At 42.2% G+C, this 19,594-nt stretch overlaps 1 protein-coding gene across 9 annotated transcripts in view; it reads right to left on the bottom strand.

Annotated features, from left to right (window-relative positions):
• sox5 (SRY-box transcription factor 5) overlaps positions 1 to 19,594 on the bottom strand; it is a 396,739-nt gene that overhangs the window by 312,614 nt on the left and 64,531 nt on the right. The gene's annotated exons all lie outside the window — the stretch shown is intronic.

Below are 19,594 nucleotides of genomic sequence, written 5' to 3'. Positions count from 1 at the left end.
GATAAACAGGGAGGCTTCTGCACTTATAGGTTTAAAGTTGTGCTGGAGTACAGCTGTGATTCCATATGGTTCATTAGGGTGATTATAAACCAAGCTCAGAATGATTATTAGTTTTGTGCTGTTCCTGATGTTTCGTTCATTTTTAATGCATTGCACAGCATCGTAAATTAAATTCAGCCATAGTGCATTAGGTGGCAGGTAAGAGGGGTTCCCAGCTCAGCACGCCGCAGTTTCCTGTCCATTTCTTTCAATTGGCAGAAGTAGGAAAAATTCTTCCAAACTGCCTGCCAGTGGCCGGGTGCATGAAGCAAATGTTGGTTACGTGAGCCAGTACATAGTCTCCAGAGCCTGACCTGCAGAGGGCTAGCATTGCTGTGTCCACGTGAACTCAAGTCTTGACACTGACGCATAATCACACCTCACTATCTACAAACGCAGTGATACAGAAACAGGCTTTATCAAAAGCACACTAACTACTGAAGAAAGCACATCAGCGCAGATGAGATATTGGATGCAAGGGTAAGGCCATTCGGCCCCTCAAATCTGCTTCCCCACCCAACAAGTTGTTCTTCAATGTGCTCAGAAACCCCAAGGGTCAGGCAGTATCTCTAGAAGGAAATGGACAGTTGACATTTCAGGTTGAGACCCGTTGTAGGACAGAGGTTGGGAGGTGATAGGTGGAGGTGACAATGTATTGCAGATGATGGAATCTGATGGGAAATGGAGCTGGAACATTGGAGGTGGGAAGGATAGATGGAAACAAGTAGGATGGAGGGGACCCAGTGGGAAGAATGTATGGGTGATGGACAAGAGGGAGTGAGTGGAGGAGGTGAAAGTAACATGGTGATGGGGACTGGAGTGGATGTAGGAGAGAACAAAGGGATAGAGGGGGAATTGCTTTCCTGAAAATGGAGGATTCAATGTATATATCATCAGCTGATTATCTACCTATGCAGAACATGAGGTGCTGCAATCTACTGTGTCCGTACCTTTCTGCCTCAGTACCTTGATTGAGCTCATTTCCAGACATTAATCTCACTTTCTTATAAAGAACCCAATAACAGCCTCCATTTCCTGCTTGAAGAATTCCAAAAAGCCAACGCCATCCAACTGAAAATAATTTATCTTCATTTTAGACCTTTTATTTTGAGATTGTGACTCCTCCTCCATTACTGCTCAGGAAAGGGAAACATCCTCTTGTTCAGCATTCTGAGCATTCCTACCCGAGGAATAAAGTCCTAGTCAACACAGTCTCTCATTTTATGACCATTTGGAACCAACCTGACGAATCTCTCACTCTCTACAGCAGGTACATTTTTTTTCAGGATTGAAGCTACACAGGTATGGTCTCACCAAGGAGTTAGATGTCTTCTGTCTAAAAGCAAAGCTAAGTTAGTATATGAGAAAATCCAAAATAAAACAGAAAATTCTGGAAATACTCAGGAGGTCAGGCAGCATCTATGGAGAGGTAAACAAGCATTTGCGTTTCAGATAATTGATTATCGCAATAAAAGGTCATTAACTTGAAACTTTTATGCTTATTTTTCCACAGGTACCGCTGACTTGTTAAGTACCATCAGCATTTTCTGATTCTCTCTTTATTCTTACGCTGAAATCATTTTTCAAATCAACAATTTCCATCTAACCAATTATACAGGAACTGGATACATTGGAATTGGAATTAGAATCGGTTTGTTATTGTCACATGTACTAAACAACAGTGAAAAGCTTGTCTTGCATACTGTTCATACAGATCAATTCATTACAACACTGCATTGACGTAGTACAAGAGAAAAATAATAGAATGCAGAATAAACTGGAACAGCTACAGAGAAATTGCAGTGTAGGTAGGCAATAAAGTACCAAGTTATAATAAGGTCGGTTATGAGATCAAGAGCCTATTTTGTATTATTTTGTATTTTGCACTTTTTTGATTAAATTGATTATTTTGGTGGCATCCCATTTCCCAACCGCCATTAAAGTACTGTTACTGCCCTGTCTCGGTATTTACCTGACTTCCTAACAGAATATCAACCATGAACCTCGGTGCAACACGTACTGATTTGTTTAAAAACAATATAACCTTGAACACTTGTGTGATTATTCGCTGAAGTCTGGCTAGTCGAACAGCTCGAGGCCAGGCAGCGAGGTTTAAAGTTCATTCAACACGCAATCTTTCGCCTTCTAATCCTTTGACATCTATTCCACCCCCCCCCCCCCCCACAGGTCCACACCTCTCAAATATAAATCCCGACCGAATAGGCAAGGCTGACAGCCTAATAACTTGAAGAGGTATCCACCAACAAGATGGTTTCAACCATGTCCACTGACCCCGAACAAATCGGGTCCCGTTTTCTTTGCAGTGAAGCCTTTCTCGTTCAATCATTTAGCCATTTAGATCGAAGATGACACCGCGCTGTTAAAAGACACCGCCTTCCCCCACAACCTTTGCCCAACACACAACAGCACCTCCTAAAACTAAAGCAAGGGTAATCCAAACCTTTGGTCCAGTGTCTCCCGGCCAGACCCTTGAATCGCTGGCGGGGGGAGAGAGGGGGGGATGGATTATTCTGTATGTTTATTAAAACACTGAGTTAAAGCAAGTTGTTGACAACACGCGGTTGATCTCTAAAAAAAATAATCACCTAAACAGAGGCAAGGCATTATTTTAAGAAAGGACTTCCATTGGTAAGACCTCTTGGAGATTACATCACAGCCCAAAAAGCTTCACAGCTTCAAGAAGTATGCTAGTAATATTTGTAATTGAGGGGTAAATGGGTGGTCCGGGGAGGGGTAGCACCACTGGTGAAAGGACTTGCCATGTCCATTCCGGGGCAGCTCTCTCACCTTTGGGCCGCACCGGACTCAGCTCTCACCGGTGGCTTCAAGACGCAGTTTGCTTAGGCCAGGTAAGGGTAGCTGGTGGGCCTCATACCCCAGTGAGGTAAAGACATGCCTGTCCTAACATGTGAAGTCAGACCTAAGGGCCTTCATGGAGAGCGAAGGGCATGACAAGGGACAGAAAAGGTCAAGGTCATCTACTGCAACCAAGGAAGACTCCAGTTGTGACAACTATTTGTACCACTAGACCTGGGCATCCGAGGTCGGGACAGTGGAACTGCCCCCAGTACAACGGCTTCTCCACTTTAAAAACTCCCCGTACAGGTCTCCTGTCATTGGTGGGTACAACGGACAACCAACAACTTTTGTAACTCAAGGACTTCGGCAGCCTATTTGTCTACACAGCAGCAAAAGGACACTTACACTCAGTCTGTAGTGAGGAGATAAGTGTTGACCAGGGGGTCAGGGGCAACTAGCTCTCTATTTCTCGGTTAGAATGCGCCACTTCACGGTGCAACGCCTTGTCAGTGTTGTAGCTGAAAGTGAACGCCGCATTCCGTGTCCGAGTGCGAGGAACCCACCACTGTCTCCGGGCCGAGGATGTTCTGACTGAGGCAGCGCCGCCGAGCATGCTTCCGTGGTCCAGCAGCGGCCCACATTGCAGCGGGCGCCGTGCATCATCTGACGCATCTTTCAACAGATCGTCAGCGGACTGAGAGATCTTTATCCGTCAGTCCGCTGCACAAAAAAGCAGTTGACAGCAGTTAGATGTGAATGACAGAGAGGTGTTAGCGTCGGAGAGAGGAGAAATGCCGCCTTGAATCGCCGGGCAATTACTGCATCACTGGCGCGGTGGGAAGATATAGCAGCGATAGCGCCGGTGTAAGAAGGGGACAGGACGGCGTAAAGTCGTCCCGCTTCCAATCAGCCTGGATTAGTTCCAATGGACCACTCTGCAACTGGAAACGCAGCGTATCATTTTATTTTAGTTCTTGGTGAGCACCAGAACCGAAGTAACAGGGGTCCCTACAAAAAGCACCGGATTAGTTGTCAGGTTTAAAGTTTTACACGTTAAACGAGCCTTCACTCGAAAGCCTTCATTGGCGAATAGCTCTCACTTTCCGTAATTCTCTTACAGAAAGCCGGACGAAATCCTGTCACTGGGATCCTGATTTACAATCCACTGACTGACTTGGAAATACTAACTAAAATCTTAAAAAGTCGATCGCTAAGCAGAATTTTTAAAAAGTTTTCTCCATTCAAAGGATTAAATATTTCGTTAAATCAAGGTAATGAAGTAAGTGGAAGTATTAAAAAACACACTTGCTTTAACGAGGTTGAAATTAAAAGTTGTTTCAGAGCTGACTTTGATGCTAGATTTTTTTGGTGACTGCAAATATTTTGTCGTTATGTATTAGTTACCTGTAAACAGCGTTAAACTTTTAATCGATACCAAATACTTAGCAAAATGAACAGAATGGGTAAGATACGTAGAACCCTACAAAAAGGTATCGCAGTTCGTCAGACAATCAACACAGATACGGAGTACCCAAATCAACGTCCAAACCTCCCTCTGACTTATTTCATAGACATAATTCCCATAAGATACCGAACTGTTTTGGTTTCATTTTCTCTTTGTGAAGTATCAGGCAGATAATTTTAATCGTCTCCAATCACTGTGCGTGCGGGAAGCTGTTAACTGGGGTAAGTGGGCGGCTTTCTATTTCTTTCAAAAAGTGACTGCCAAACTTCAGAGGCGGGTTAGTTCTTTAAACAGTTTGCAGCAATCTGAAAAGGAAACGCCAAATTACTTTCACTCGAGAGTAAGATCCATCTGGGAATTTTAGACACACGAGCCGCGGGGTTTCGCACATGCAACCTCTCCCAGCACTGAGCAAATTTAAACCCCCCACCGAACGCTTTGCGTTGGATAGCTGGCTAACCGTTCAAATACGCAGTGTCCCGTGACTTTACTTCGAAGGACAATACGGAAAGTTGTGGCGAGGCGCGGAACAGACTGCTGACCCCAGCGGGAGAGCTGACGTTTCAGGTGGATCCCTGCGTCTCCACAAGTGCAGGTCGGCCCGCTGAGTTCCTCTGGCAGCTTGTCGTCTTGCTCCAGACTCGAGTGCTTGCAATGAATACTGACTGCAAGTAAAGACCATCTCGGAATCGTTTATGTTACTGGGTCATTGCGGGATCTTGATGTGTACAAGTCGACCTTTCTACAACTTCATCCCAAATGTAAAAGTGGAGTCCTCGATGACACCTGTGTCCACAGAGCTGGTTTGTGAAACTAAGCGGTCGCCTTTTTTTAATACATGGAAAAGGATGAATTACCACCAGCCATGATTAACTGAATGGGGAACTAAGGGTCTGACCGACCTGTTACTGTTTCTTGTATTCTTAAAACGAACAGTCATAATACCTGGACATCTGCCCTGGAAGTAAAGGACACCCTCCGCCTGTAAGCATTTATCAGTGGGGATGGCCTGAATTATTACCTTCGGGCTTCCAGTACACTTTCAAACGAGTGCAAGTAACTGGAGGATCTGTTAATTAACTGCAGCAATAATCTCACTGTAGGGATCAAACAGTAGATGCGTCCAGGAACTCCTGTTGAGAAGATGAAATACAGGGCAAACTTTAAAGACTTCCTGTCATTAGCTGAAACCTCGGCATGCTCCTAGCCCAGACCCCCTCTGTTACACAGAACAATGAGAGACAATGATGGGCAGGAGCAAAATCACACTAAGTGGCACAAAAGAATGAGCAATTTACCAGTAAAACGATCTGCTTTCCACTATGGATCACTTCAACTTTTAATTAATTTATGACTAAGTGACTGAGTCTCACAGATACCATATGTGCGGAGTGTGCTTTTAAAACCAGCTCATTTTCTTTATCCACTTTAACTGAGAATGAGTTGGAGAAATAAACAGCGTTCTAACAAATTCACCATAACCACATTATTAATATTCGACCTACAATGAACACCATTAATTGAAGCCAGATATAATACAAACAGAAATATAATTCATTCATGCACTCAGTGGCCACTTTATTAGGTACAGGGGGTATTTTTCTGTTCCTGTAGCCCATCCATCTCAAGATTCGACATGTTGTGCATTCAGAGATGCTCTTCTGCACACCACTGTTGTAATCCATGCTTACTTGAATTGCTGTCCTCTGTCTGTCAACTGGAACCAGTCCAGCCATTCTCCTCTGGCCTCTCTCATTAAAAAGGTGCTTTTGCCCACAGAACTGGTACTCACTGGATGCCTTTTGATTCTTGCCCCATTCTCTGTAAACTCTAGAGACTGTTGTGTGTGAAAGTTCCAGGAGATTAGCAGTTTTTGAGATACTCCAACCAAACTGTCTGGCACCAACGATCGTTCCAAAGTTAAAGTACCTAGATCACACTTCCTCCCCATTTTGAGTTTTGATCTGAACAACAACTGAACCTCTTGATCATGTCTGCTGCCACATGATTGCCTGACTAAGTATTTGCATTAATGGGCAGATGTACAGGGTTACCTAATAAAGTAGCCACTGAGTGTACTTTGCCTTTACAACCTCAACTGTATCACCAAAAACCTCCACATAAATAGCTACCTAACATTGCAAAACTGTCCCAAATGTATACATCAGAACTTGTGTAGGCCACTCAGCCCTTTAAGCACATGGTATCATTAAATGGCCAATCTGACTGTAACTACAGCTCTGTATTCCTGTCCAATCACAGTATGGCTAATATGAGGGAACATAATTTTAAGCTGATTGAGGGAATGTATAGGGGGATGTCAATGGTGGTAGAGGCAGATATATTCGAGACACTTAAGAAACTCTTAGATAAGGGCATGAATGATAGAAAACTGGAGGGCTATATTGAAGTGAGTGGTTAGATTGATCTTAGAGTAGGTTAAAAGGTTGGCACAATATTATGGGCTGTGCTATTATCTTCAATGTTCTATGTTCACAGGAATCTTTCAGCCCCCTGACTATTAAAAACCTACCTACATACGTGGCCAAGTGGTTAAGGCGTTCGTCTAGTGACCTGAAGGTCGCTAGTTCAAGCCTCAGCTGTGGCAGCGTGTTTGTGTCCTTGAGCAAGGCACTTAACCACACATTGCTCTAGTGTCTGCGCGAGGAGTGGCGCCCCACACAGACTTCCAATCTGCGCCTTGTAAGGCATGAAAATGCCCGACGCAGGCCCCTCATGGTCTGAGTCGACGTTCCCTCCCTCCCTATCTACATCTGCCCCAATAATAATTCACTGAAAAATGAGGAATGGAATTCTAAAGATTCATGATTATCAGAGAAAAAATAATTTATGTCAACCCTATGTTAAAAGAGTCATCTTTTACTTTTTAAATGGCCAGGCATTGTTCTAGATTTTCTCACAAAAGGAAGCACCCTCTCCACATCTAAATTGTCAAGACCCTCTTATGTTCCCTCTCACTCTTGTAAAATAGAACATATATAAGTCTAGCCTGTCCAACCTTTCCTTGTTAGATAACCCATCTCTTCCAGATCTCAGAGTAATAAACCTCCTCTGAACTATATCACTACATTAACCCCTTCCTTAAATAAGGAGACCAGCACTGTACATGGCACTCCAGCTGTGGCACCCAAAGCCCTATATAGCTGAAACCTAACCTCCCTGTTCTAGTATTCAATGTTCCGTTAAATAGAAGATATCATTCCATTTGTTAGCTTTCCTAATTACTTACAGCACTTGTGAAGCTCTTCATGTACCATACACTTGGACGCACAAATCGTCCCCAATCTCATATATTTACTGCCAAAAATAAATCAGACCATATAAGAAAAAATAGCTATAAATTTCACAAAACAAGATCCCACAAACAGCTAAGAGATGATGACAGTATAGTTTTTTGGCCTACTTATTGAGAAGCACATATTGGCCACTTGTTATTTCAGAAACACCATAGAATATTTGATGTCCATTCAGAAGGACTAACAAGAAGGCTTCATTTTAACATTTTACCCCCGACAGAATGGCATTCGTTCATTTGCACACCAGAGTCTGATACTAATAAATTTGTACTAGTTCCCTGAGCCCACAACCTTTGAATCAGTTACTCTTCGCATGTAAGCTGCAATATTGCAACATTACCTTTCTTGGCAAAGATATGTCCTTCACAATGCGCCTCACAGTGACTTTAATAAAGGAATGGTACTTGCATTAAAGCAAATATTTAATCCTTTGCTTAAGACCAGTTCCATGTAACTTTTATTTTGCAATCAGCAATTCGAGGTTCTGAAATTTACTATAAAATTTACTTCACCAGACATTGAACTCTGGGCAGGTTTCCTATTGTTAGGTGTGAGTCCTTATGTATCATCCCACAGTTTCAGCATGGGCTAGATGGGCCAAACAGCCTCTTTCTGTGCTGTACTTCTCTATGATTCTATAACCCAAGTACCTCAGTCATCCAATATTGCTTCTTGATTCTCTGCAGTAGGTTGATGCAGTGGCATATTGGAATAGATATAATTTCTTTACTGTCAGCAGGCTGGATGGAGAGCGAGGTGTCTCCCAGTGGAGGTTGGTTGTAGGGGATTCGTAGACCGTTCTTTAGTTAGAGCCTTCAGCATTTTGGGCATCGAGGGAGAGAGGAAGAGGAGAGCCATCCGCAGTACCACAGATGCGGCAGAGAGGGCCTCAAGATGGCTGTGGCTCAAAAGAGGGGAGCCATGGAGTCATAAGTGGCTAGCCATCTGGACCCAAGCTGGGGTCTGATCAGCCCCGGCTGGGTCACCTGGAGGAGGTTGTATGATGTTGAAAGACCCAAAACACCCGATGATTCCAGGAACATCACTGAAGATGTGTCCAGAAGCATCAGTAGATGTATGTACATGGCTTATCATCACAGAGAATATAATGTTAGATCAAGACGAGGTCAGCTGGTTCCGAATATTAACTACAAAGTCCTTGCCTCCCAGCACTATCCACCACACACACACACACACACACACACACACACATGCACTACGACATACTTACACATCCCTGGTCCTACAAGATACACACATAGGTGCATACACCAAGATTTACACCTGCATATAATACACCAGTAGCCCAAAATACATGGAGGCCAAACAAATCTCAAATAACATACATACACACAGACACAAACGTACAAGATATTAAGTGGAGTTAGATAGATAAATGTGGAAAAATTAAGCTGTTGTTTAGCAGGGAACTTAGGCGAAAAATCACTCTCAGGGCTTACAGAGGCATGAAGCAGTTAGACACACGGAAGGAAAAGTGGTTAGAACTCACTTCTGCAGTTGACAATTAATACTAGGGTAAATGTTAATTTTAAATCTGAGATTGATGGTTTTTTGTTAACCAGAGGCATCAAGGGATATGTAACAGAGGCGGGTCACTGGAGTTCAGTCACAGGTCAACCAGGGCCTCACTAACTGACTGACAAATGAGACAGTGGGGCAAAGTGCGTCTGTTTCTTTGGAGCTGGGACCATGCCTACTGTGAGGGATGAGCACCAATGGATAACGTTCCTAATTCATTCATTATCTTTCATTCAGTTTGAAACATTTTATACTCCTTTACAGTAGTGTAGCCTGTTGAACAATGCAAGAAATTTTTTCATTCAGCTGCTTAGAAGAATTGGTTTGAATAAATTAGTGTCTAAATCCAAGTCCTTGGATTACAGAGAAGCCAACTGTAGAAAGTTTGCCTGGAGACAAAAGTATAGTCATGTCAGTAAAGACAGGCGGCAACACCTTCACCATATTCTGCAATGATTCTGTCATTTCAGTAAGGATAGGTAGCAACACCACCACCACATTAATACTCACACTGGTGCCCCACAAGACTGTTTCCTCAGCTTCGTTTCCTACTCCCTGTATACTCACTATTGCATGGGGCCAGTCTCTGCTCTAGTTTTATCTGCTAGTGTGCTGATGACATCACCTCCCTACATCACTATTTTACTCTCTTGTTCTACTGTTTATTTACTTTTTATATATTTATTATCATAACATAGAAATTTTTAATGTACCCAGGTTTCCCCCGCTATCTGAAGGTAGAGTGTTCCTATGAAACCGTTTGTAAGCCAAAATGTCGTAAAGCAAAGAAGCAATTACCATTAATTTATATGGGAAAATTTTTTGAGCGTTCCCAGACCCAAAAAATAACCTACCAAATCATAACAAATAACACATAAAAACTAAAATAACATGAACATATAGTAAAAGCAGGAATTATATGATAAATGCACAGCCTATATGAAGTAGAAATAATGTATGTACTGTGTAGTTTCACTTATCAGGCTCAAGACGACAGCGAGCCAAAATCGATTTGGAGAAAAAAAAAATCAGCACGTGTACACATGCGCACACAACTGCCCGCACAAGGCTTCACGGTCATGGTAGTCTTTCTCGGGGTAAACACACGTATAAAGCGGGTGTCTTTTTTTTGTAAAAGCGAAAATCCTCTTTGCTTAGCGAAAACAGGTACTAATGCAGGTCTTTCGTAACAGCGAGCTGTCATAGAGCGAACGTTCAAAAAACAGGGGCCACCTGATTTGCCGCTGCAAAACAACAAATTTCATGATACATGTTTGTTATAATAAACCTGATTCTGATCTTGATCAAACTGTCAAAGTGGCATTTGAACTCATGTTTAACTGTAGGCCATTGTCCTGACAATTTAATCACGACGCATTTGCATCACTTTGTTAGTATTCATTCACTCCATAGTTACTGCTTAGATAGAAAATAAATGTGCAATTGAATCTGAGTCAATTGTGGCATTTCTAAATCAATCCAGATTAGAAGAGGTAACAACCCCACAAGGTAACGCTGTACTTTGGCATCAGTGGTTCTGAAAAAGAGGGATAACAGAAGGTGACTGGAATTTCCTCACCAGGTGGAAAGGACAAATAAGCGGCTGAAGGAAGTGAAAAACTCAAAGTGTACTGGTGCCAACATCCATCAGTAATTCACCCCACAACTAAAGGACTTCAAACTCAAAACAGAAGCTAGGAAGAGATGCAAACATTGTGGGACTGTGGGAGTTGAGGGACAACCGAAGCCACTGTATATTATGGAGCTGGAGCAATGTCTTCGAAGCTCTAGTTCCACCCTTTCTGACTGTGCTTAGAATTAACACACAACTTCACAGAATTGTAGAATTTTACAGCACCAGACTTATTCCTCACGTTTGTACCAATACCAATTCTTCTCCAGAACCCTGCAAAGTTCCCTTTGTCGAAATGTCCAGATTCCTCAGAGGCTGAAGCGACTGTGGAATGAGCTGTCCAAGGAAGTATTAGATGCAAGTTCAATTTCAACATTTAAGAGAAGATTGGATAAGTATACGGACATGAGGGACATGGAAGACTACGGTCCATGTGTGGTCAATGGGACCACGCAAAATAATAATTTGGCATGGGCTGAGGGACGTATTATGTGCTGTAGTATTCTATAACTCTATGACCCCCCCCCACTTCAAACTCACTAATACATTTCAAACATTCAAATTGTTCATTGATTATCAAAGGAGACAACTCTGAAATTCTTCTTCTCCAGGTAGCTAAGAAGGCAATGCATCAGCTTCATATTTGTGAAGGCAATGCATTCTCATTATCACTTTCTCTCCCTCAGTTCATTCACCAGGATCTGGGGTGTGAGGCAGGGACTAGCATACAGGAATGACAATTCATTCTTAGGGATATGAGCATTACTGGAAAGAATGGCAGATGTTGCCCTGTACAATGAAAAGCTACAGGCACATGGCATCAAATAAGCAGCATTCACAAGAAAAGCATACATCATACATATATTATGAATATTTTTTACAAGGGAAATCACAATTGGAACAGAAAATCAATTTTAATGCAAAGTGATCATAGAGCTGCTACACATAATGATTAGGGTTGTGCAGGTTGTTCAAGAACTGAATGGTTGAAGGGAAGTAGCTGCTCTTGAACTTGGTAATATGGGACTTCAGGCTCTGTACTTCCTGCCCGATGGTGGCTGCTAAAAGATGGGATGGCCTCGATGGTGGGGATTCTTGATGATAGGTTAAGGTTGGCACAATATCATGGGCTGAAGGGCCTGGTCTGTGCTGTATGTTGTATGTTCTATGATTCATGTTGCCCTATTGAAGCAGTTCCTTCTGTAGATGCTACCAATGTTTGGGGAGAAATGTGCCCATGATGCATCCGGCTGAGTCCACTGCTATCTGCAGCTTCACACGTTCCTCTGCGTTCAACTTGACATACCAGCCCATGGTGCAACCAGGCAGGATGCTTTCAACAGCTGATCTGTCGAAATGGGGTAACACACCAAAACTCCCCAGTCTTTTAAGAAAGTAAAGACGCTGGCACACCTTCCTTGTGATTGTATCTGTGTGCTGGGCCCAGTATGGGTCATCCAACAAGTTTGCAGATGACACGAAGATAGGTGGAGGGGCAGGTAGTGTTGAGGAAGCAGGGAGACTGCAGAAGGACTTAGACAGATTAGGAGAATGGGCAAAGAAGTGTCAGATAGAATACAGCGTTGGGAAGTATATGGTCATGCACTTTGGAAGAAGGAACAAAAGCATAGACTATTTTCTAAATGAGCTGAAAATTCAAACTATCTGACGTGCAAGTGGACTTGCAGTTTGCGTCAGTAGTAAAGAAGGTAAATGTAATATTAGCATTCATTTCGACAGGCCCAGAATATAAAAGTAAGGGTGTAATGCTGAGGCTTTATAGGGCACTGCTGGGGCCTCATTTGGAATATTATGAGCAGTTTAGGACATCTTATCTAAGAATGGATGTGCTGAAAATGGAAAAGGTTCAGAAGAGGTTTAGGAGAATGTTTCTGGGAATGAAAGAGTTATCGTATGAGGAGGGTTTGACGGCTCTCGGCCCGTACTCACTGGAATTTAGAAAAATGAAGGGGGTTCCCACTGAAACTTATTGAATGTTGAAAGGCCTTGATAGAGTGGATATGGAGAGGATATTTCCTATGGTAGGGGAGTGTAAGACCAGAGGGCACAGCCTCAGAATAAAGGGAGATCCATTTAGAATGGAAATGAGGAGGAATTTTTTTAGCCTGAGTGTGGTGAATCTATGAAATTTGTTGCCACAGGTGACTGTGAAGGTCAGGTCATTGGTTATATTTGAGGTGGAGGATGATAGGTTCTTGATTATTCAAGGTGGGTAAAGATTACGGGGAGATGGCAGGAGAATGGGATTGAGAGGGAAAATGAATCAGCCATGATGAAATGGTGGAACAAATTAGATGAGCCAAATGGACCAATTCTGCTCCTATGTTTTATGGTCTTAATGATATAAAAGGTGGATGGGATTAAAAGTGACGTATCTCTGTGGTTGGTAAGGCCATTGAGCATTTACAACAATCAGGCAGCATTATTGCCCTTTGCCAGATACCACTTTTGCCATTTCTGTCCCTTGTAAATGGATTATATTTTGCAAACTGCTTTAATGAGATCTGAACCATGGATTAATAATCCAGATGTAAAAGCAAGCAAAAACAAAATAATTTGGTTTTGGCATCTCAATGTACTTCCATTTAACTAATTTTTTTGAAATGTTATAACGTTGCTAATTTGCAAGCTTTCATCAAAGAGTATTGTTAAAATAACCAGTTAAGCTTTCCCTTTAGTTTTGGTTAAGATTTAAGTGTTGGCTAGGATATTAGGATAAATTGCCTATCTGGGGCTTTTTTTGTCCACAGGCTCTTGGCCTAACATGTCATCTGAAGGACAGCACCTCTGCCCATTCCCTCACTAGAGACTTTGGGATCACTTTACTGCATAGCCAATGGATTCCATAATTGAAACCTCCAGTTTTTCTCTGCGTTGGTCCAATCAGACAGACGAGGAAGATCATGAGGTTTAAGAACAGTTACCTCCCTTCAGCCATCCAGGTCTTGAACCAACTTCCTAACCACCACAGCTTAGAAACCACTGTGATCATTTTGCACTAAAATGTTGCTTTGTTCTAATTGCATTTTCTTGTAAAAAAATAAAAATGGAGATAATTTATGTTTATGCTTTTCTTGTGAATGATGCCTATATGATGCTGTATGCCTATGACACTCTGCAATGTTTTCATTGTGTCTGTACGTACATGTACTTGTACCTATGACAATAAACTCCAGTTTGATTTTAATCATCTTGGACAGCATTAGCTGTTTGGAGTTTGGGTCAGCAGGCACTCTGCGCCTCATCACTGGGTTATTGGGCAATCTATAAATTGCTAGTGCAGCTTGCGAATCTTGAGGCAGGGCACCTGCTTCCATTGGGGAGTACTGACCAGTTCAGGAGCTGGAGGATCCATACTGGAGTGAAGCACATCAAGCATTCGGTGCCTTAACGAGTGGTGGAGGAAATCAAGAGCTAAGTCCTCCCAAAGGAGAAGAAAAGTGTTGGAGAACCCAAATGACTGAACCAGACGTTGACTGGAATTAGCCCCTGTTATGAACTTCCTTCCTAAAGATTCTATCATACCTCTCTTTGCTTACTAACTAATGTTTGCCCCTTGTCCAATAATACCTCTACTTGAAAATCCTCTTCCCTGCTTCCAAATGCTTCACTGGGCTTGCCCCCCCCCATATCTGAAATCTCATTTTTCCCATCTCTGCACTTTTCGGATACTGCCAACCGGTGCCTCGCTGCTTTTAACTACTCCATCAGCTGCCCCAGCTCAGAGTTCTGGAATCTGTTCTTAACCCGCTGCCCCCTTTCATCCTCTGGAATGTTCTTTAAACGATAAACACAAGAGATTCTGCGGATGCTGGAAATCTAGGGTGACGCACACAGGAATGCTGGAGGAACTCAGCGGGTCAGGCGGCTTCCACGAGGAGGAATAAAGAGTCGATGGTTCGGGCCAGGACCTTTAATCAGGACTCAGCCCGAAATATTGACTCTTCATTCCCTTCCATGGATGCTGCCTGACCTTATGCATTCTTCCAGCATTTTGTGTGTCACTTAAAAGTTTTCTTTGTTCAAGCTTTTGATCATTTGCCTTGTCTTGGTGTCAGATTTCTTTCTGATAACTGCACCTCTCTATTGTCTAGGACTGTGTCACCACATTAAGAGCACTATATAAATGCAAATTGTTGTTGTAAAAGCAACACTGCATCATACGCCACCCTCCCCCAACACAGCCCTCACCAACCATCTCAACATAATAATTCCAGCACCCCCTCATGAGTTTATCACTGACAGTCTGGACAAGTGAGACAGCCTGCTGAGATGTCAATTCATTTGTTGTAAGTGATTTGAATTAATCAGTCTTTTTTTTCCACCCAGTCCCAATTTAGATCTTGTACTGGAGAAACAACAGCTGTGTTGCTGAGGTAAATGATAAATCATATGTTTAATATCAATCAGGTGAACAAGGCTGGAAACTTACTCGTTCTTTACGTACCAAATCTTTAGACTGCTACGATGAATTGAAATCGCAAAGATTCAATAAGTAAAATACAGGGGGGGGGGTGTATCTGCCTCAAATTTTGAGCTGATGAACTCTCACTTTTTCTCGGTGTATGTTTTCTAAATTATTTGAGTAAATGTACAAAGAAGTAAAGATATGTGAAATTGAGTTAAATAACGTATTGTATGACAACACTGACCGCACAAAGTAATTGCTGCAAATCCATAGCCTTCTAGATGAGGTTCTCTTCAACAAAGAAGGTTTTTTTACTGTTCACTAATGAGGACATATGCATATACTTTGCCAAGATTATTGTTGGCCCCCTAATGTGGTCACTGCCACTGTTTCTGATACAAAACTAAATTTTAGTTCAGTTTCTAATGACACATTAAGTTCTGACTGCCATGACTGCCAAGTTTACTTGTCAATCACCATCATCACTGAGTGCCAGACACCCCACAAGATCTGCACATTATCGGAAGTTTTAAAAAGACTGGCTCCCTCCAATGTAGCACAAACATCACACTGTTGGGTGAAAGCTTCAACTTGGTTTCCCTTCTCTAGCTGGCTAAAGCAACATCCTGGCAATATTCAGAAAAATTGGGAGATTTCTGTACTGACCTGTCTGATTCTTTTCTCTTGACCATTAATAAATACTATTAACTGGTCATTTATCTTGTTGCTTGTGAGGCCTTGCTGTACACAAACAGCTTGTGACAGTGAATAAATGTCAGAAGTGTTCCTCTGTCTGTAATCACTCCAAATTATCTTTCGTAGAGAGGCAAGGGATGTGTTTGATGTTGAGCAGAGCAACTCAAAAGTAACCGATATCATTTGTCCTACTGAAAGTACATCGATTGACTTCTGCTCATCCAGAGTGTCCAGAGAATGATCCCAGAAATGAAAGGGTTAACATATGAAGAGCGTTTGAGGGCTCTGGGTCTGTACTCACTGGAGCTTAGAAGAATGAGGGTGGGATCTCATTGGAATCTATTGAATATTGAAATGACTGGACAGAGTGGGTGTGGAGAGGTTGTTTCCTGTAGTGTGTGAGTCTTGGACCAGAGGGCACAACCTCAGAATACAAGAATGTCCCTTTTGGAACAGAAATGAGGAGGAATTTCTTTAGCCAGAGGGTGGGAAATCTGAAAAATTTATTGCCACAGACAGCAGTGGAGTCCAAGTCATTGGGTGTATTTAAAGTGGAGGTTGACAGATTCTCGATTAGAAAAGGCAACAAAGGTTATGGGGAGAAGGCAGGAGAATAGGGGTTGAGAGGAATAATAAATCAACCATGATCAAATGGTGGAGCAGACTTGATGGGCTGAATAGCCCAATTATGCTCCTGTTCGTATGGTCTATCCAGAAAATTGTTGCACAGAGGCTAAAGACATAAGGTGAAGTATCATAGGTTTGGAGGGAATCTAAGAAAAAAATATTTCACCTGGAGGGTGGTTGGAATCTAACGTGCTGCCTGAGAAGGAAGCGGATGAAGTTGCTCTCACATCATTTAAACAGTATCTGGACTGGCACTTAAAACACTTGAAGAAACAGAAGACTACAGACCAAGTGCTCGTAGATGAGATTAATTAAGATAGGGACCATTGAGGGTATCTTCCAGAGTTGGCACCTCATGAAGGCAACATCCATCACTAAGGATGCTCACCATCCGGGACATGCCCTCGTCTCGTTAATCTCACTCCCTGGAGATAATAAAGCTGTCCTGCCACTTTCCTACCTAATGGTTTAGATTATAATTGTACCCCAAATCTGTTAGGACCAGATATTAAAGACTGGGTATAGAAATAAAACAGTGAATACCATCTAAAGGGCTTATTGGAAAGTATAAATATGGTTTTTGAAAGTCAGATAAAAAGGCAGGCAATCTCTGGTGTTTTAATAGGTTTCTGGATAGGTTTGTGAGGGAGGACATCACAGTGTTATTGGTGCTGATGCCTTTGGATTCTGATGGTTCAGTACAGGAGGTAGTTGCTATTAATGGAATGAGTTTATGAAGGGCTTGTTGCACTGGCGGGAAGAGTGATCTCTCATGTCTGCATGGCAGATGTTGAGTCCGGACTATTAAAAGTTTGGAGAGAATGAATAAGTCAAATGACCAGTCAGATAATTGTATGGCAGTGAAATGATGGCTCCAGATCTTTACCTGCTGGAGTTTAGAAGAATGAGGGGGAATCTCATGAAACCTATCAATTATTGAAAGGCCTAGATAGAGTGGACATGGAGAGTATGTTTCCCATGGCAGGGGAGCCTAGCACCAAAGGGCACAGCCTCAGAATTCAAGCACATTCCTTTAGAACAGAGATGAGGAGGAATTTCTTTAGCCAGAAGTGGCGAATCTACAAAATTCATTGCCACAGACTGCTGTGGAAGCCACGTCATTGGGTATATTGAAAGTGGAGGTCACAGGTTCTTCGCTAGTGAGGATGTCAACTTTACTGGGAGAAGGCACGATAGTGGGTTTCAGGAAAAAAATTAGATTAACCTCGATGGAATGGTGGAGCAGACTTGATGAGCTGAATAGGCCTAATTCTGCTCCTATGCCTTCTGGTAGGGGTTCCCAATTTTTTTAATGCCATGGAACCTTACCGTTAACCGAGGGGTCCGTGGACCCTAGGTTGGGAACCCCTGCCTTATGATTTTAACTTAATGAACCATAGTGGGGTTGTTATTAATGAATCAATAATATCAAACACATGTAGTCAGTGTCTACTGTTTTGCATGTACCATGGGTGTAAAGGTAAAGGATTGGCAGTGAGCGGGGTAGGTATATTTTTCAGCCAGCTAATAATGACCCTATTGTGGACTCCTTGATGGCAATAGATAGTGAGATCAATGACTATAGGTTAGCATAAGCACTTGTCCCAAGTTGAGGTTTGCTTTGACTTATAAATGTACACCAGTCTGATCAAAGAGGCATTAATATCACATCTGCTCTGATGTGTCAAAAAGCTTTACTGATAGTTAATTAATTTTGAAGTGAGGAAAATCTTGTAGTGTAGGAAACAGAACAGATACTTTTCACATTGCAAGGTCTCACAAAAAAAACAATGAAATATTACACCAGATTAAAAAAAAACACAGCCAGCTCTGGGCTTCATAATTAGTGACATACATATAATGCAAGAACAAGAAAGACATAATGAACAATTATAAATTACTGGTTCAGCCACATCTGGAGTATTGGGCTCAATTCTGGACAATACACTTTACAAAGGATGCAATACTTTGAGGAGGGTGCAAAAGAGAATTACTGATGTGATTCCAGGAACAAACAACCTTAGTTATATGGACAGACAGGAGTCCATATAAGCGGCAGTTGTCCTTCTACACAAAAGGGTGAAGAGAGACATGATAGAACTATTTAAAATCAGGAGAGCATTTATGGAGGGGTTTCTTCTTACTGATGGAAAGATATATAACAGGGTTTGAGGAAGGGAATTGGTGGGTCAGACAGTCTGGATTGTTCTTTATAAGGCATTGGTCAGATCACATTTGGAATATTGCGAGCAACTTTTAAGGTCTGTATCTAACTAAGGATATACTGGCCGTGGAGAGAGTCCAAATGAGGTTCACAAGAATGATTGCAGGAGTGAGAAGCTATGAGAAGTATCTGATGTCTCTGGATCTGTACTCAGTGGAGTTCAGAAGGATGAAGGAGGGTCTCATTGAAACCTAGTGGATACAGAAGGGCCCAGATGTAGATATGGAGAAGACGTTTCCATGAGTAGGAGAGTCCAGGATCCAAGAGCACAGCCTCAGAATAAAGGGTGTCCCTTTAAACTAAAGTGAGGTAGTGAATATGTGGAATTCATTGCCATAGAGGGTGGTAAAGGCCAAGTCATCCTGTGTATTTAAGGCAGAGATTGATAGGGTCCGCATTGGTAAAGGGTAATGGGAAGAAGGCTAGAGAGCTGGGTTTAAACAAAAACTCACCCATGATTAAATGGCAGAGCAGACTCAATGGGCTGAATGGCCTAATTCTGCACATATGTCTTACAGTTGCTCGTGCTGATCTACATAGACCTGATGGGCCAAAATGCCTCTTTCCTCGTTGTAACATTTTTCTGACTTTAATTAACGGTACTTGCATTTACTGTATATAATGCTTTCTGTGACCTCTGAAGATCTCAGAGTATCTTAAAGCCAATGAATTTCATTTTCCAAATGTGACCTTGGGAAGTCTGTCTGATAATTTGCACATAATGTTTCAGAAAGGCAGTTGAGGTAAATCATAAGTATCAGAGAATAGACAGCAGTTCAGCATAGGAAGAGGCTCTTCGGTTCAT

This window comes from Mobula hypostoma, chromosome 20 (assembly GCF_963921235.1).
Source record: "Mobula hypostoma chromosome 20, sMobHyp1.1, whole genome shotgun sequence".
NCBI classification, from domain to species: Eukaryota; Metazoa; Chordata; class Chondrichthyes; order Myliobatiformes; family Myliobatidae; genus Mobula; species Mobula hypostoma.
Note: the sequence above shows the minus strand (reverse complement) of the source record. Positions and strands in the feature narration are given on the sequence as shown.